Source organism: Schistocerca nitens, chromosome 10 (genome assembly GCF_023898315.1).
Source record: "Schistocerca nitens isolate TAMUIC-IGC-003100 chromosome 10, iqSchNite1.1, whole genome shotgun sequence".
In the NCBI taxonomy this organism is placed as follows: Eukaryota; Metazoa; Arthropoda; class Insecta; order Orthoptera; family Acrididae; genus Schistocerca; species Schistocerca nitens.
This window is the reverse complement of record NC_064623.1, coordinates 40151989-40170761: the sequence shown is the minus strand read 5'-3', so window position 1 is coordinate 40170761 and position 18773 is coordinate 40151989. Positions and strand designations below refer to the sequence as shown.

Here is an 18773-nt window from a genome sequence, read left to right as displayed (position 1 = left end):
CGGACCTGTCTGACAGAACTGACGTAGCACTTATGTAGTATTCACTACTGGTCTCAGAAACCTGTCTTATACAACAAATATTACAGAATGGCACTATAACTGTGGACATGAACTGCACTTCAAGACTATTCGTATAGCTAAAATCCGACAGAAAAGTATTACAAGGAAGTTCCCTAGCAAGTTATTCTACATACGTTACGTAACTATAAAAGGTATTTCACCCACATCTACATCTATATGGATACTCTGCAAATCAAATTTAAGTGCCTGGCAGAGGGTTCATCGAACCACCTTCACAATTCTCTATTTTTACAATCTCGATTAGCGCGCGGAATGAATGAACACCTATATCTTTCCGTACGAGCTCTGATTTCCATTATTTTATCGTGCTGATCGTTCCTCCCTATATAAGTCGGAGAAATTTGGTGATTTGAATTTCGTGGGAAGGTTCCGTCGCAACCAAAAACGCTTTTCCTTTAATGACGTCCAGCCAAAATCCTGTATTTCTGTGACACTCTCTCCCATATTTCATGATAGTACAAAACGTTCTACCTTTCTTTGAACTTTTCCGATGTACTCCGTCAGTCCTATCTGGTAAGGATCCCACACCGCGCAGCAGTATTCTAAAAGAGGACGGACAAGCGTAGTGTAGGCAGTCTCCTTAGTAGATCTGTTACATTTTCTAAGTGTCCTGCCAATAAAACGCAGTCTTTCGTTAGCCTCCCCCACAACATTTTCTATGTGTTCCTTGCAATTTAAGCTGTTCGTAATTGTAATACCTAGGAACTTAGCTGAATTAACGTCTTGTAGATTAGACTGATTTATCGTGTAACCGAAGTTCCTTTAAGCACTTATCTTGATGGCCTCACACTTTTCGTCATTTAGGGTCAACTACCACTTTTTGAACCATTCAGATATCTTTGCTAAATCGTTCTGCAGTTTGTTTTGATCTTCTGATGACTTTATTAATCGATAAACGACAACGTCATCTGCAAAACAACCGAAGACGGTTGCTCAGATTGTCTCCCAAATCGTTTATATAGATAAGGAACAGCAAAGGGCCTATAACACTACCTTGGGCAACGTCAGAAATCACTTCTGTTTTACTCGATGACTTTCCGTCAATTACTACGAACTGTGACCTCTCTGACAGGAAATCACAAATCCAGTCACATAACTGAGACGATATTCCATAAGCACGCAATTTCACTACGAGCCGCTTGTGTGGTACAGTGTCAAAAGCCTTCCGGAAATCCAGAAATACCAAATGAATCTGAAGTCCCTTGTCAATAGCACACAGGGAATAAAATTAAAAATTATGGGTTGAGAGGGCATACGATGTTCTTTCAATGATAACAACATCAATTCAAATTTTCAAAGATCGTTCGTGAGGCTACTTATCAGTATGACGTTGATCACTTTTGCTCTGCACACACACTAATTCGGTTGAGATGGGTCTAACAAAGCCATCGAATCCTCTCCTGAGGTAAGGTGGCCCAGGACTGTAGATCTGGTCCCTGATATCTGGGATACTTGTCTCACCAGGAGGGAGTTGACTTACTGGCCGGTCCCACACGTCTTCTGTCGAGGACAGAGCTGGAGATTTTCCTGGCCACAGCAGTAATTCAGCATCACACAGCCAATTAAAAGAGACACTTGCAGTGTGTGGACGAGCCATGTTCTGTTGATAAATTATACCATGATAATAACCCATGAGATGTAACGCTCATAGAGTGGTGTTCGTGACGTATCGTTGTACTGTCAGAGTTATATAACTCATGACGTCATACTCGATGGGTCTTCACACCATAATGCGAGGAGTAAAATCACTTTGCCACTGTAGAACTTCGCAAGAATAGAATGAGTGACAAGGTTGCCACCACACTCGCTGACGACCGTAATTCGGGGTAATGCAGAACCACGATTCGTCGCTGAACACAATGTTGTTGTTGTTGTGGTCTTCAGTCCTGGGACTGGTTTGATGCAGCTCTCCATGCTACTCTATCCTGTGCAAGCTTCTTCATCTCCCAGTACCTACTGCAACCTACATCCTTCTGTATCTGCTTCGTGTATTGATCTCTTGGTCTCCCTCTACGATTTTTACCCTCCACACTGCCCTCCAATGCTAAATTTGTGATCCCTTGATGCCTCAAAACATGCCCTACCAACCGATCCCTTCTTCTAGTCAAGTTGTGCTACAATCTTCTCTTCTCCACAATCCTATTCAATACCTCCTCATTAGTTACGTGATCTACCCACCTTATCTTCAGCATTCTTCTGTAGCACCACATTTCGAAAGCTTCTATTCTCTTCTTGTCCAAACTGGTTATCGTCCATGTTTCACTTCCATACATGGCTACACTCCATACAAATACTTTCAGAAACGACTTCCTGACACTTAAATCTATACTCGATGTTAACAAATTTATCTTCTTCAGAAACGATTTCCTTGCCATTGCCAGTCTACATTTTATATCCTCTCTACTTCGACCATCATCAGCTATTTTACTCCCTAAATAGCAAAACTCCTTTACTACTTTAAGTGTCTCATTTCCTAATCTAATCCCCTCAGCATCACCCGATTTAATTTGACTACATTCCATTATCCTCGTTTTGCTTTTGTTGATGTTCATCTTATATCCTCCTTTCAAGACACTGTCCATTCCGTTCAACTGCTCTTCCAAGTCCTTTGCTGTCTCTGACAGAATTACAATGTCATCAGCGAACTTCAAAGTTTTTACTTCTTCTCCATGAATTTTAATACCTACTCCGAATTTTTCTTTTGTTTCCTTTACTGCTTGCTCAATATAGAGATTGAATAACATCGGGGAGAGGCTACAACCCTGTCTCACTCCTTTCCCAATCACTGCTTCCCTTTCATGCCCCTCGACTCTTATAACTGCCATCTGGTTTCTGTACAAATTGTAAATAGCCTTTCGCTCGCTGTATTTTACCCCTGCCACCTTCAGAATTTGAAAGAGAATATTCCAGTTAACGTTATCAAAAGCTTTCTCTAAGTCTACAAATGCTAGAAACGTAGGTTTGCCTTTTCTTAATCTTTCTTCTAAGATAAGTCGTAAGGTAGTATTGCCTCACGTGTTCCAACATTTCTACGGAATCCAAACTGATCTTCCCCGAGATCCGCTTCTACCAGTTTTTCCATTCGTCTGTAAAGAATTCGCGTTAGTATTTTGCAGCTGTGACTTATTAAACTGATAGTTCGGTAATTTTCACATCTGTCAACACCTGCTTTCTTTGGTATTGGAATTATTATATTCTTCTTGAAGTCTGTGGGTATTTCGCCTGTCTAATACATCTTGCTCACCAGATGGTATAGTTTTGTCTCTCCCAAGGCCATCAGTAGTTCTAATGGAATGTTGTCTACTGCAGGGCCTTGTTTCGATTCAGGTCTTTCAGTGCTCTGTCAAACTCTTCACGCAGTATCTTATCTCCCATTTCATCTTCATCTACATCCTCTTCCATTTCCATAATACTGTCCTCAAGTACATCGCCCTTGTATAAACCCTCTATATACTCCTTCCACCTTTCTGCCTTCCCTTCTTTGCTTAGAACTGGGTTGCCATCTGAGCTCTTGATATTCATACAAGTGGTTCTCTTCCCTCCAAAGCTCTTTAATTTTCCTGTAGGCAGTATCTATCTTACCCCTTAAATGAGAAGTTGGCGCATTTTGATAGCAATGTTTACTGCAACCCATAAACAGTACTCTAGAAAGGGATGAGCCCGTTGTGTTCGGCGAATACCAACTGGTCGTTTTCGATCAGTTTTACACGGCGCCCTTCCCATTCCCCTGACCCCCCCTCGCCCCCCCCCCCCCCGCCTGCCCGCTCACCATCTCACTATCACAGTAGTTTTACAGGAATACTGAATCATTTCGCTGAAATTGCGTTATACGTTTTTGTCATTCTTTTGTAACCCCAATTTCTTTTCAACCTCCACCTCTATAAGAGGTACGTTGTCCTTAAATCTACGCTGCTTTTTTCGCCGATATTGGTGTGTGTACTGTTTTATGGAAACCATTTTACGAGCGGCCGTGGAACATATATACATACATTCCATGATATTCATAAATCGTGAAAAGTGTGTAACATCCTGTAATACGAAAATCACGTGAACCACAAGTTAGATTGTCCTAATAATGAAGCACGAAAACATCAAAGTACCAATGTTTTGTACGTAAGATGTTGGACATGAAACTGTGTTCTTAGAAAATTACTTCAAAATACCCTATGTGATGAGAATTATCCGAACACATTTTTGTGAAGATTAATATACAGGGTGAGTCACCTAACGTTACCGCTGGATATATTTGGTAAACCACATCAAATACTGACGAACCGATTCCACAGACCGAACGTGAGGAGAAGGGCTAGTGTAATTGGTTAATACAAACCATAAAGAAATGCACGGAAGTGTGTTTTTTAACACAAACCTACGTTTTTTTTTAAATGGAACCCCGTTAGTTTTTTTAGCACATCTGAACATATTAACAAATCCGTAATCAGTGCCGTTCGTTGCATTATAAAACGTTAATTACATCCGGAGATATTGTAACCTAAAGTTGACGCTTGAGTACCACTCCTCCGCTGTTAGATCGTGTGTATCGGAGAGCACCGAATTACGTAGGGATCCAAAGGGAATGGTGATGGACCTTAGGTACAGAAGAGACTGGAACAGCACATTACGTCCACATGCTAACACCTTTTTTTGGTCTTTTTCACTGACGCACATGTACATTACCGTGAGGGGTGAGGTACACGTACAGACGTGGTTTCCGTTTTCAATTACGGAGTGGAATAGAGTGTGTCCCGACATGTCAGGCCAATAGATGTTCAGTGTGGTGGCCACCATTTGCTGCACACAATTGCAATCTCTGACGTAATGAATGTCGTACGCGCCGCAGCACATCTGGTGTAATGCCGCCGCAGGCTGCCACAATAAGTTGTTTCATATCCTCTGGGGTTGTAGGCACATCACGGTACACATTCTCCTTTAACGTACCCCACAGAAAGAAGTCCAGAGGTGTAAGATCAGGAGAACGGGCTGGCCAATTTATGCGTCCTCCACGTCCTATGAAATGCCCGTCGAACATCCTGTCAAGGGTCAGCCTAGTGTTAATTGCGGAATGTGCAGGTGCACCATCATGCTGATACCACATACGTCGACGCGTTTCCAGTGGGACATTTTCGAGCAACGTTGACAGATCATTCTGTAGAAACGCGATGTATGTTGCAGTGCTCTCCGATACACACGATCGAACAGCGGAGGTGTGGTACTCAAGCGTCAACTTTAGGTTACAATATCTCCGGATGTAATTAACATTTTACAATGCAACAAACGGCACTGATTACGTATTTGTTCATATGTTCAGATGTGCTAACAAAACTAACGTGGTTCCATTTAAAAGAACGTAGGTTTGTGTTAAAAAACATACTTCCGTGCATTTTTGTATGGTTTGTGTTAAACAATTACACTAGCCCCTCTCCTCAAGTTCGGTCTGTGGAATCGGTTCGTCAGTATTTTATGCGGTTTACGAACTATATCCAGCGGTAACTTTAGGTGACTCACCCTGTATAGTTTATTATCCACCATTGGCTTTCATGATGCCTTGAACTCTCCTGGGAACACATGCAGTAAGTTACAATTAAATCAGTACCATTATCTGCTGACAGGCGTTGATATACATCAACCGGGATAGTTGAAAAAGTGTGCCCCGACTGGGGCTCGAACCCGGGATCTCCTGCATACATTGCAGACGCCCTGTCCATGAGCGACCGAGGGCGCAGACGATAGTGCGACTGCAGGGACTTATCTCTGGCACGCTCCCCGTGAGACCCACATTCTCAACTTAATTTCCACACACTACATTCGTAGTGCGCTTGCCATTATACTCATTACTCGCGGCAGACAATTGACCGAGTCCCGCAAGAGTTCAAGCAATTCGTGTGTACCCGCACTGAAGAAGGTCATCAGCCGGTTAGCCTTAACGATATGAAGATGGGATCTGTCCGAATGAACAGATGCCATCTTCAAACTTTCAATAAGGGTTTTAATGTCTGAGGAGGAATGGCAGCCCAGAGAAGGTAATGATATCAGATGCTGGCCTTTGAAGCTAAGTCAACGTTCAAAGCCATCCCAAAGTTGTTCCGTCCGGTTCAGGTAGGGACTCTGCGCTGGCCTGTTTGTTCAGGAATGTTATTATCAACAGACCACAGTACCACCGCTGGTGCTTTATGACTGGGTGCATTGTAATGCTCATAAATTCATACATATCGTCTCCGAACATTTCCTCTACTGCACACAGTAAACAATGCCATCAAAAGTCTTCGTATTGTTCCGTATTTAGACTGTTCCGTAGCGCGATAAGGAGGTCACACCTCACCCACGAGACGCACTCGCATACCGTAACACCACCTCTTCCGTACTTCACCGCTGGCACTTAATACAAGTTTGATGGCAGATAACGCTCTCCACGTATTCGCCAAAGCCAGACACTCCCATCGGATTCCCACAGGATGTATAGTGATTCGCCACTCCAAAGTGGTACGTGGAACACACACTCAAGGATACTTCAACTCAATAAAGACAAGGCAATAATTACCAACCGAACGCAAACTCTGGTTTGTAATTTCCAACAGACTTTATTTAACAATTGCATGACAGCAGCAAACTGCTGTTACCCCAGAATGATACATATGATTTCTCTAGAACTTGACACATTACTAAACAGACAAAATGTCTACGGTCGTCGAAGCCCACCCCAAGCAATGAATAATTTTAGAATCCTGCTTTACAAAGATCTGAGGAACCATACGAATAATAAAAGGTTTACTAAGAGAAACTCCCACATGTAGGGAAGCAGCCTACTCACGGTGTAGCAAATTCACATCAGTCTTTCCATTGTGTGCCAGCCAGTCCGCTGTAACTAGCTCTGACGTCATAAATGTTGCGCAATACTTTAAAAATCAAGCAAATAACCTAACACATTTCTAGCAGGTCAGGAGTAATACTACATTAATGTGTGTTGAATATCAGTTCGATAACTTTAGCCATTTTTGAAATTTGGACGTTTTTCTGTAAAAATCATTGGCGCAGCAGAAAAGAGCTAGAGACTTCAAAATTTATATTTAAATTCATCTTTCATAATAATTTAATAAAAACAGTACTTTGGATTTCACAAATTAAGATTTTAGTGAAAATTCATGATTTTCTGGTTTTCGTCTCAAAACTTAAGGAAGCAAGATAGATTAAGTAGGCTAGTAAATAAGGCTAGGATGTTTAGATTTAAGGAGGTTGGAGATCCGCTATAGCTATGAAGATGTGAAAAGTTTCATTTGAATACCTATAAAAGTATAGCGATAGCGTATCTCTAAAGGGCCAGTTCAGAGCTCGTCTACTGCGTGCAGTGTAATTAAATTAATTCTCTCGCCCAAAATATTTAACTTAGCCACGTCAAAATTTTATTATCAATACTTACCTGCGTGCTGAATGTACATTTAAATTAAGAGCTTCATCGGCCATCAGCAAGAGAAGCTATGATTTATTAGGTAACTTAAAGTGGTGCGTTACTAGCCCAGCGGCTAGTCGGGAGAGCCGATTTGATCTGGCGTTCCCTTAGCCGTCCGCACCGCGGCTTTATATATAAGAACGCTGCGCGAGGAAGCAAGGCCCCAGTTCTCTCCAGACGCTGAATAACACGCCATCTGTGTCGGGAGTCGCGTCGCGTCGGTATCACTGCTACAAACAGCCTCGGATGACGTATTAAGTTACTCGTGATGCGCGCAACCAAGAAATCATTTTCAAGTGAAGTGTTAATTCTGGAATGATTTTCATTATCTAGCTTCAGTTTGCGTATTGTCGTATTTTCACGTGCCGTCGCGGGACAGACATTCTACCAATTATTTAGCGTGGCGTTTGATGAAACTAATCATCAAATTATGGCGAGCATTCATATTAACATTTAATTCGGCCATTTATAGTTGCATCAGCGCATTAGACTCTGAACTGCTCTGTTAGTTAGGTTGTATGCCTACGGGAGTGGAAGCTGTCATCAAGCTTAAGGGTTGGCCAGTACTACACTCCTGGAAATTGAAATAAGAACACCGTGAATTCATTGTCCCAGGAAGGGGAAACTTTATTGACACATTCCTGGGGTCAGATACATCACATGATCACACTGACAGAACCACAGGCACATAGACACAGGCAACAGAGCATGCACAATGTCGGCACTAGTACAGTGTATATCCACCTTTCGCAGCAATGCAGGCTGCTATTCTCCCATGGAGACGATCGTAGAGATGCTGGATGTAGTCCTGTGGAACGGCTTGCCATGCCATTTCCACCTGGCGCCTCAGTTGGACCAGCGTTCGTGCTGGACGTGCGGACCGCGTGAGACGACGCTTCATCCAGTCCCAAACATGCTCAATGGGGGACAGATCCGGAGATCTTGCTGGCCAGGGTAGTTGACTTACACCTTCTAGAGCACGTTGGGTGGCACGGGATACATGCGGACGTGCATTGTCCTGTTGGAACAGCAAGTTCCCTTGCCGGTCTAGGAATGGTAGAACGATGGGTTCGATGACGGTTTGGATGTACCGTGCACTATTCAGTGTCCCCTCGACGATCACCAGTGGTGTACGGCCAGTGTAGGAGATCGCTCCCCACACCATGATGCCGGGTGTTGGCCCTGTGTGCCTCGGTCGTATGCAGTCCTGATTGTGGCGCTCACCTGCACGGCGCCAAACACGCATACGACCATCATTGGCACCAAGGCAGAAGCGACTCTCATCGCTGAAGACGACACGTCTCCATTCGTCCCTCCATTCACGCCTCTCGCGACACCACTGGAGGCGGGTTGCACGATGTTGGGGCGTGAGCGGAAGACGGCCTAACGGTGTGCGGGACCGTAGCCCAGCTTCATGGAGACGGTTGCGAATGGTCCTCGCCGATACCCCAGGAGCAACGGTGTCCCTAATTTGCTGGGAAGTGGCGGTGCGGTCCCCTACGGCACTGCCTAGGATCCTACGGTCTTGGCGTGCATCCGTGCGTCGCTGCGGTCCGGTCCCAGGTCGACGGGCACGTGCACCTTCCACCGACCACTGGCGACAACATCGATGTACTGTGGAGACCTCACGCCCCACGTGTTGAGCAATTCGGCGGTACGTCCACCCGGCCTCCCGCATGCCCACTATACGCCCTCGCTCAAAGTCCGTCAACTGCACATACGGTTCACGTCCACACTGTCGCGGCATGCTACCAGTGTTAAAGACTGCGATGGAGCTCCGTATGCCACGGCAAACTGGCTGACACTGACGGCGGCGGTGCACAAATGCTGCGCAGCTAGCGCCATTCGACGGCCAACACCGCGGTTCCTGGTGTGTCCGCTGTGCCGTGCGTGTGATCATTGCTTGTACAGCCCTCTCGCAGTGTCCGGAGCAAGTATGGTGGGTTTGACACACCGGTGTCAATGTGTTCTTTTTTCCATTTGCAGGAGTGTATATGTTCCTGAGTTACACCCATTATCCCCGTAACCCGCCCCCCTATTGCCATAGGAGATACCCGATTTCTAATCATTGGTACTTCTTTCAGGATAGTGTCTGAAGTTTAGTTGAAATCGATCCAGTCATTTAGGAGGAGACATGGAACTTACATACGAGGGTTGGGATTTTAATACCGGCTATTATTTATTTACAGATCGTACAAAATAGATATGTGTTTCAAAGTTTTACTGACCTCCAAAGTAGTCACCAGCATTTTGTATAACCCGTTGCCAGCGATGTGGAAGTCGTAACACACTCTTAGCAGTGCCAGTTGTGTTGACAGTTTGAGCGGCGCGGTATATTGCCCGTCGAATTTGTAGCAGATCTGAGGCGAATGCCGTGAAGTGTATCCTTCAATTTAGAAGTAGAGTTGAACTTATGAGGGCTTAAGTCAGGAGAGTGTAGTAGGTGGTATGGCACTTTTGTAGCAGCCGCATCAGTCCAACTAATCAGAAACAGCTTGAACTGTACGTGCTTGAGCATTGTGCTGCAAAATGATGGTCAGTTCCTGCAGAAAGTGTCATCACTTCAGTCTCTAAGCTGGTCGTTGGTTGTGTACAGCGCAAGCTGTTACTGATTTGTTTGACTGATGGGGCTGTTAGTGCTATACCACCCACTGCACTCCCCTGACTTAAGCCCTCGTGAGTTCAACTCGATTTCAAAACCGAAGGAAACAGTTCACGGCATTCACTTCTGAACTGGTACAAATTCGTCCGCAATAGATCGTGCCGCTCGAACTGTCAACACAACTGGTACTGCTAAGAGTATCCTACGACTTCCACATCGCTGGCAACGGGTTATACACAATGCTGGTGAATACTTTGAGGGTCAGTAATACTTTGAAAAATGTATCTGTTTTTTACGAGCTGTAAATAATTAGTTGCCACTATTAAAGTTCCAAACCTCGTATGTACAACGCTGTTCATAAATACGTGCAGTGTTTCATAATTACTATTACGAGATTCTAGTGACTGCAGATAGTTCTGAGTAGCATGGAAAGTTTTTATAAGAGTGTATGTCTGGAAATTCTCGTTTTGTACATACCCGTAAAACAAGTTTGACACTCGGATCATTTCCAAAACTCCAGCTTCGTAGCGCGTATACAAATCGAGAAGGGTTCAACGCCGTTTATCCTTCTTGCAGTTATGATCGTCTGCCCGTGTTGTAATTACGACGGGAGTACACAATTTTCGTCCGACTATCACAATGCTTCAAGAAACTGGTTCTTTCGCTGCTAGGAGGGTTAACTGTGGTGCTTCACGGATGTGCCTCACTCTTGACTTTGACAAGGACGTACTCCGTCACATGCAAACAAACCCGACCAGGAATACTCCGAAACACTGACCATGCCACGGAGTCGTATGGAACACACAGGTCAGAGATCTTTGTACCGCCGTGTGCGTACCGTGAAGCTGGAGATTTGAACGTGGTTCTATCATCAAAATTATTTTATATCCGAGCGGTATATTTCCGAACACGGTTCCTTACCGAAACTATACCTACTAAGTTACCCCCCACCCCCCTTAGAACCTCTACAGCCTTTAATATGAATTGTGAAACATCATTTTTTGATAAGACCGTCACTAAAGTAAATTACTCATGTAGCGCCCTTCAGCACCAGACGGGTGGAGTAAGCGACAGATTACCTTTAATTTGGCAGGAGTTTGTATTATTTGGTCTAATCCCTGTTTATCGTAACAGAGTACAAAGGCTCTGTAACTAGTTCCACTTTTAAAAATAAAAGCTTTCACTGCTGACCGTAATATGCCAGTGACCTGAGAAATGAGGTCGTATACAAGCCTGTAATTGCGAGACACATGCTTGCCTCTCATGAATACGAAGAGCAGCTGACGCACCAGATGTCAAACGAGGTCACTTCTAAAAACCGGTCTGGCTAGATGGCTCTGTTGCTTTAGTTTCGACTACTGTTCATAAGTCAACAGTTTAATCGCGTAAACGTGGTTGCATTTTTCAGGTGCATGCAGTATCTTTCACCATTACCGTCAAAACTATTCCGAAGTGCACTCCTACTGCCCATGTTAAACTCAGATCGGGAAGGACACAACACCTGCACTAAACGAGTGGATATTGCGGTGCCCAGCACACGACCGTTCAAAGCCCCAGCCGCTCACTCAGATTTACATGAAAGCTGTCTGCAGTTGTGAATACGAACAACCGTCAGTTGTATAAGAGTTTGTATTCATGTCGAGTCTCCAGCCGGAACATGTCGTCATCTGGATATAATACCTCTGCGGTCCACCTGGCCGCCATCTTCAGGTGAGAAGGCCGTCGCACTATCTCGCTGGAACGGAACTCAAACACGCCGCGGCGACTCCATTAGTCACCGGCCGTCGGACCACCGCGCGTACGCGAACATAACTGCCCTCTAGCGACAGGCACAATGGCACACCGGAAACAATAAATCGATATCAAACACTAGTGACGGTTTTTGATGACAGGAACAAGGACCGTTGTTTCTTGATGTCAAACAGAACAGGATTTCAACTCTTACTTAAGGGGCTCCGGAACGCCCTATAGTTGCAATGTTAAAATAACGCTTATATATTACATCTTTCCTCACAAAGTATTTGAGGTAGGAAGTTGAACTTTTTACAGATTATTTATTGGAATATGGGCTACAACTTAACACAGGGATTTTACAAAATTTTAGTTCAGTTATTAAATATGATTTTTTTTCAATTGTAATGAAAATTTACAACATTTTTTTGCAATTTTTTATTTATATATTCAAAAATATACAGTTTTTTGGAAAAAGGCTGTGTTAAATTATGCAGAAGGTACTGTGTAACATTTACTGAAAGTTTGAAACAAATATGTTTGGAAGATCCTTAGAAAACATGTAATTAGTATGGGAATCGAGCGACAAAGATTGGATTAACTTTTTAGTGCATTCCAGGTCCATAGGATGGATTATCTTCATCCTCTGCAAACTCCTCCTCCAGCTTCGTCTTGTTCCTCCTCCTGTTTACTCTTGCTTGTATTTCTAGACTCTTTACAGCCCTGTCTGCAGCCCGAAGGCGTTCCTTGTCTAAAGCAAGCATGGCTCGTACCATGTTAGAATCTATCTTCATTCCCATATTTCTAAATACCTTTGGCTTTCCAACATTTCTCCTTTTCTTAAAAGCCTTCAGAGGATTTCTAATAACTTTACTTTTACTCATTATTATACTTCAACAAAACAGAGACTCAAGAAACAGAATTAATTACGAATATTTTCGAGATAACGAAAGAGTAAATAAACATGAAACAATCGACAATCACACCAGCGATATATATTGAACCATCAGAGGTTAGCCACAACACATACTTTATCTCACATCACTAAAATGTACCTGATGAACACGGACGTTAATAATAACACCATTTGACAGCAGTTTAACAGCGCCACAGTGGGTCACGCCCATGTAGAACACATTTCAAAAGAAATTTAAAAATAGTTGTAGTCTTCGGAATTGAATAAATTATATATCTATTAAAAGGTAATAGTCTGCAGATTCAGAAAACGCAAAAAAGTAAAAATTGAACTTTTCATGATTTTGAGCCTTTCCGGAGCCCCTTAAAAAATACTCCTTATCTCTGTTTATAATACCGGGTGATCAAAAAGTCAGTATAAATTTAAAAACTTAATAAACCACGGAATAATGTAGATAGAGAGGTAAAAATTGACACACATGCTTGGAATGACATGGGGTTTTATTAGAACAAAAAAAAAAAAAAACAAAGACACGTGAAAGATCTCTAGCGCGCGTCGTTTGGTGATGATCGTGTTCTCAGCCGCCACTTTCGTCATGATTGGCCTCCCAGGTCCCCAGACCTCAGTCCGTGCGATTATTGGCTTTGGGGTTACCTGAAGACGCAAGCGCAAGTGTATCGTGATCGACCGACATCCCTAGGTACGCTGAAAGACAACATCTGACGCCAATGCCTCACCATAACTCCGGACATGCTTTACAGTGCTGCTCACAACATTATTCCTCGACTACAGCTATTGTTGAGGAATGATGGTGGACATATTGAGCATTTCCTGTAAAGAACATCATCTTTGCTTTGTCTTACTTTGTTATGCTAATTATTGTTATTCTGATCAGATGAAGCGCCATCTGTCGGACATGTGTTAAACTTTTGTATTTTTTTAATTTTTTTTGGTTCCAATAAAACCCCATGTCATTCCAAGCATGTAAGTCAATTTTTACCTCTCTATCTACATTATTCCGTGATTTATTCAGTTTTCAAATTTATACTAACTTTTTGATCACACACTATTATCAGATAGAAGGGACCGCCTGCTTAGCTGGGTGGTAAGTCAATTTTTACCTCTCTATCTACATTATTCCGTGATTTATTGTTTTCAAATTTATACTAACTTTTTGATCACACAGCATTATCAGATAGAAGGGTCCGCCTGCTTAGGTGGGTGGTAACGTGCTCGTCTCCCATGCAAACGGACCCAGGTTCGATTCCCGGCCGGATTGGAGATTTTCTCCGCTCGGGGACTGGGTGCTGCACTGATCATAATTTCATCCTCATCACCGGCGCTCAAGTCGCCCAATGATGCTATACGCTAATTTCCATTTTCAAACAGCCAGATTTCAATGGTTTCTTTCACTACACAGTCGCAATACCTCGTCGCAGGGTGACCACTTGTGTCTCATCGTACAACAGTTTATGTCCTTCAGCAAGACAATTTTCCTCCAACGCAGATTTTTCTGGCTGAAATAAACGATCCTGGACCGTACGAATCGTCTGCCCAACACAGGCCATCACTCAAGGGCAGGGAATCTTGAGAAATTACTATAACGTGAACATTTTCTGATCTTTACCAGGTTTCGGCTAAATTAATCTAGCCATATTAAGAAGCATAAAATTATTATAACATGCCAGAGTAAGGCACAGTCTACATTAAAATTAAAACCTATAGTACCGTGGTACCATGTGGAATTTAATTAAATTCGACATGCTGTTGAGTTCAGGTGTCTGTACTCGTAGATCGTCTTTCTGCGGTGGTGCGGTTCTTTCCGTCCCTTTACGACGAACCTGCACCTATCTGTGAACATTATCTCAGCAGATCTTCAGTAGGAAAGCCGAGCGAAACCTACTGTACTTCGACGTGAACCAGGCTGCAATTAAAGTCACTATCTATATTTCGGGACAAAGTTTCCACAGGAAATGAAAGATTGGAAATTTTGTCCTCAATTAATATATTCTGAAACTTAGGTGAACAAGTATCACTGCTAAGCCCGTGCTAGTCTCAACACAGTCGCACACAATCCCTTTCACTCACGTTAGCAAGTTTATGGTGTTGCATTTCCCGAAAACGTAATAGCTACAAAAATACGTATTGTTTTCGATTGAGAATGCTCGCCAAATATTAAGCCTGTCGGTACCTAATGCAGTCACAGTTTTTAGCCACCGTCCTGCTCAATACGCCACGCGGAATGTATGTCTTTTCTCGTCTCAAAATTCACTTAAAAATTCCGAAATTTCTACACACCCATCGGAATAAGTCTGCCGTCACTTTTCAACATTTTTGATATATGAAACACTGCTAAATCCGGCTACTTATCATTTACATCCGAACTACTACTACACACGTCCGAACTGTTTCATGGCTAGGCTCCGACTCTTCTCTAAAATATTCTAAGTCTTCTCTACCAGGAGAGAAAGGCGCGCGAAGAATTTTACTTTACCACTGGTCAGTTTACTCAACAGCCAATAGCAAAACAACATTCTCCCGCGTCAGTCCGCGTTCTTCATCGACAACCATCGCAAAATAGTAAACCTCACGACTGCACTTTTTTCCGACGTAATTCTTTAATATGCTGAAGTTTGGTTTATGCATAAAGATATTTACTATTGTTATTTACACATGAATTAACTCTCCCTTTACCATAAACTTACTTTACAAATCTATTCTACAAAAATCACCCTTGTCCATATCCATACTTCTTCGAAATGTTCCCACACTAAATCCTACTACACAACTCGTTAAACAATTATCTTCATATTAACCTTAAACCACACTCACGCATCATTAATACTGCTAAAACACATTTATAACATTTTACATACACAAAAAGACATAATAACACTTTATGAAAGTACTAGAACAGTTTATGAAAAACATTCTATTACTTTAGTGCACTCTAGTGGGCACAATCGAAACTAAAATCACAGTCCCCCTATCCAATATTGTCCTCTATCGGCTGATACATAAACTACGTGCGCGTCCAGTCTCGCATCACCATCTGTCACTATCCAGCTCTGAGACAACTCTCCCACTTAACCGCCTCCAAGGCTCATTTTACTGAGCCGAGTATATTTCTGATTTCAGCCGATGAGCGGAACATGGTTTTAATGATGTTCTTCTCCAGTATCCTTGAAATCTTGTCCGTGGGCGACCCAGCATACGGAAGGTGCGCCAAACGCTGTATGTCCTCTTCCGGATCGTCTTGTTTCTTACTCTTGCTCTGCTGGAGCGAGCGTCTGATCTCTGTCTCCGTAACTGTTTTTGCGAAAGGTTTCCCTCAGATGCTGCAAATCGGGAAGTAGACTCTCCCTGTCACATTTGTCTTGTGCTCTGTACCACCGGGTAGTGAGCACATATTTGTGTTGTGCTGGCAGCTGATTGCTATTAGCGTTTAGGTACAGATCCGCGAGTGCCGTCTTTTGCTATAGACAGAACTTCTCAGAGTGCTATCAGTTTTCTTCCGTATGAGAATATCGCGGAAATGCGAGCATCCGTTTCTTCTACCTCCATGGTGAAATCCAAACTGCCGTGTATGCTGTTAAGGTGGTCAAGAAATTCCTGCACGTTTCCTTCGATATGTGGTCACACTACGACTACGCTATGATTTACCTCATTTAAACTGAAGCTACATTACAAAAGAAATTCGACAGAGTAGCCGATACTGAGAGCAACGGGTAACGTGTACACACCTTAGAGCCAATGTTACGCCTTATCTAAATTGAAGATACCTTGCAAAAAATTCGATAGAAAATAATCAGAGTGAGGAGCAAAATGCACACACCTCAGAGCCAACTTCAATTAATGTGCCGTCAACGTGCCGAAGGATTACCTTCGGTTTCACACACGTTGTTTTGAGAGCTGCTTCCTCGAAGTGTTCCACATATAGGTCTACCAGACATGCAAACCAGGCATCCCATAGCGACTCCGTCTACCTATTGGTAGAACTATCCACCGCATTGGAAGTAGGTGGCAGTGACCGCGTGGCGGAGTAGTTCCACAGTGTCTGAAAGTGGCTCCCTGGTAACGTCAAGGAGTCCTGTCCTGTCCCGTGCGAAGAGAGATTTTACGTCGAAACTGACCAAGAGGTGACCCAGTTGTATCCTCTGAAGCATCTTCACAAAATCAGTTGAGTTTTTCAGATCTACATCTACATCTACATCAATACTCCGCAAGCCACCTGGCGGTGTGTCGCTCCGCCTGGTATTTAACTGTTTCACGGTTTTAGGTGTACCTACAGCGATATTCGCAGTTTCACAGGCTTAATTTTAATACCACAGTCATAATAACATGCGACCAGAAACGTGCAATACGCCCTGTGCAAATTGCTATGTAGCATATCTGTGGGATCAGTTTAATGAAGTAGCTCCCAGAAAGGTCTAATAATTCACTGTGAATGAAGTATGTTTGTGTGTATCAAGAAATGTTAATAGAATTTCGAACCCACACAAAACCGACAGAGATAATTTGCATTTATTGTTTCTCATAGCTAACAAATAGGAAAAGTAAAAGCAAACGTAAGATTTAGTCTTATTAAGAGTTTCGAAATGTACGTAAAATATTAGCTGAATGTATATTTTAATCCGGAAATATTCCAATCGTAATGAGATCATCAGTTATCTTCCTTTTACATACAATCTACCTGAAAGTGTGGAAAAGTAACAGTCATTTGCAACTTCCTCAAAAACTGTAGGTTGTAACTCAAGTGTTCGGGTACCCATTATGCTCTGGGTTATATTCAGACATGAAATTATTTTCAGCTAAATTAAGTTCGAAATCAGTGATCAGAATTTAATACAATAATTTGCCGCAGCTTGGATCCTTAATCTAAAAAAAATAATGCATATAGAAAAAAATTCCTGTCGACCATTAAGCTCAGAATGTGTGCTGAAATAAATGGCTGTACAGAAAAGAAAAACAGCATCGCTGGCCGGTAAAAGTGAACTTATCGGCGAGGGTCACTACAGGTTTCGTTCTATGAGAGGTTATGCTTTAATGCTTTAATTATCACTTCTCAAACATAAAATTGTGAAATAATTTGCTTGTTTGTTTGTAGGTTGAGATATATGTGGTGGTGACGCAGAGGGGAGGGGGACGGAAGCAGAAAAGTTTCTATAACTGTAGTAGTCGATACCAATCCTTAAAACATAAAAGCTTTCCATACTGACATATATATGTACATTATACGATACATGTGATCACACGTAAGTAATGGTTTCAAGCAGCACGCGTTGTAACCAGTAAAAGCATTTTATTTGTGCTATAGTCAAGTACACAACGCATGTTTAAGATGTAGTAATCAATCTAAAAACAAAGCTAGTAATAAAAAGCAAAAGGGGACTTAATAATCTAATAACATTTTATATTCCTTTTTCCGTTAGCTACTAATTATGTAATGTGTAGGCAATGTGTTCCAAAAATTATCGAAATTTTATGAAAGACGTTTCATATTTAACTTTATTATTCAGTAGTTAGGGACTGAACTTGTCTGATGACGTGATAGAAGACAAGACAGGAGTCGACGAGGTAGAGATGTGGGAGCCAGTAAAATTATCTTTAAAGGCTTCGGTTCAGATAACGCAGAAGAACAAAATTTATAAAATCATTGGGAAAGTGGCAACAGAACGACTAAGCACGTTGGTCTGTAGAATGTATGAGGCTAGATATATAGATCAGACTTCGGAGGAACGTCATCCACACATTTCAGAGGATGCAAGAGCCGACAAATGCGAGTATTATTGTACAATCAACTTAACAGCTCCTATATCCAAGTTGCTGACAGGAATAATTTACAGAAGAATGAAATGAAATTTGAGGATCTGTTCGATGACAGTCAGTTTGGCTCTATGAAAGGTAAAGGCACTTCTGACATATCAAGATATGTTAATAGGACTTGTCGACCTGGGAAAAGCGTTGGACACTATAAAACGGTGCAAGATGTTCGAAGA

At 42.5% G+C, this 18773-nt stretch overlaps 1 protein-coding gene across 1 annotated transcript in view; it reads right to left on the bottom strand.

The window, feature by feature from the left end:
* LOC126209835 (ice-structuring glycoprotein-like) overlaps positions 1 to 18773 on the bottom strand; it is a 95044-nt gene that overhangs the window by 26485 nt on the left and 49786 nt on the right. The gene's annotated exons all lie outside the window — the stretch shown is intronic.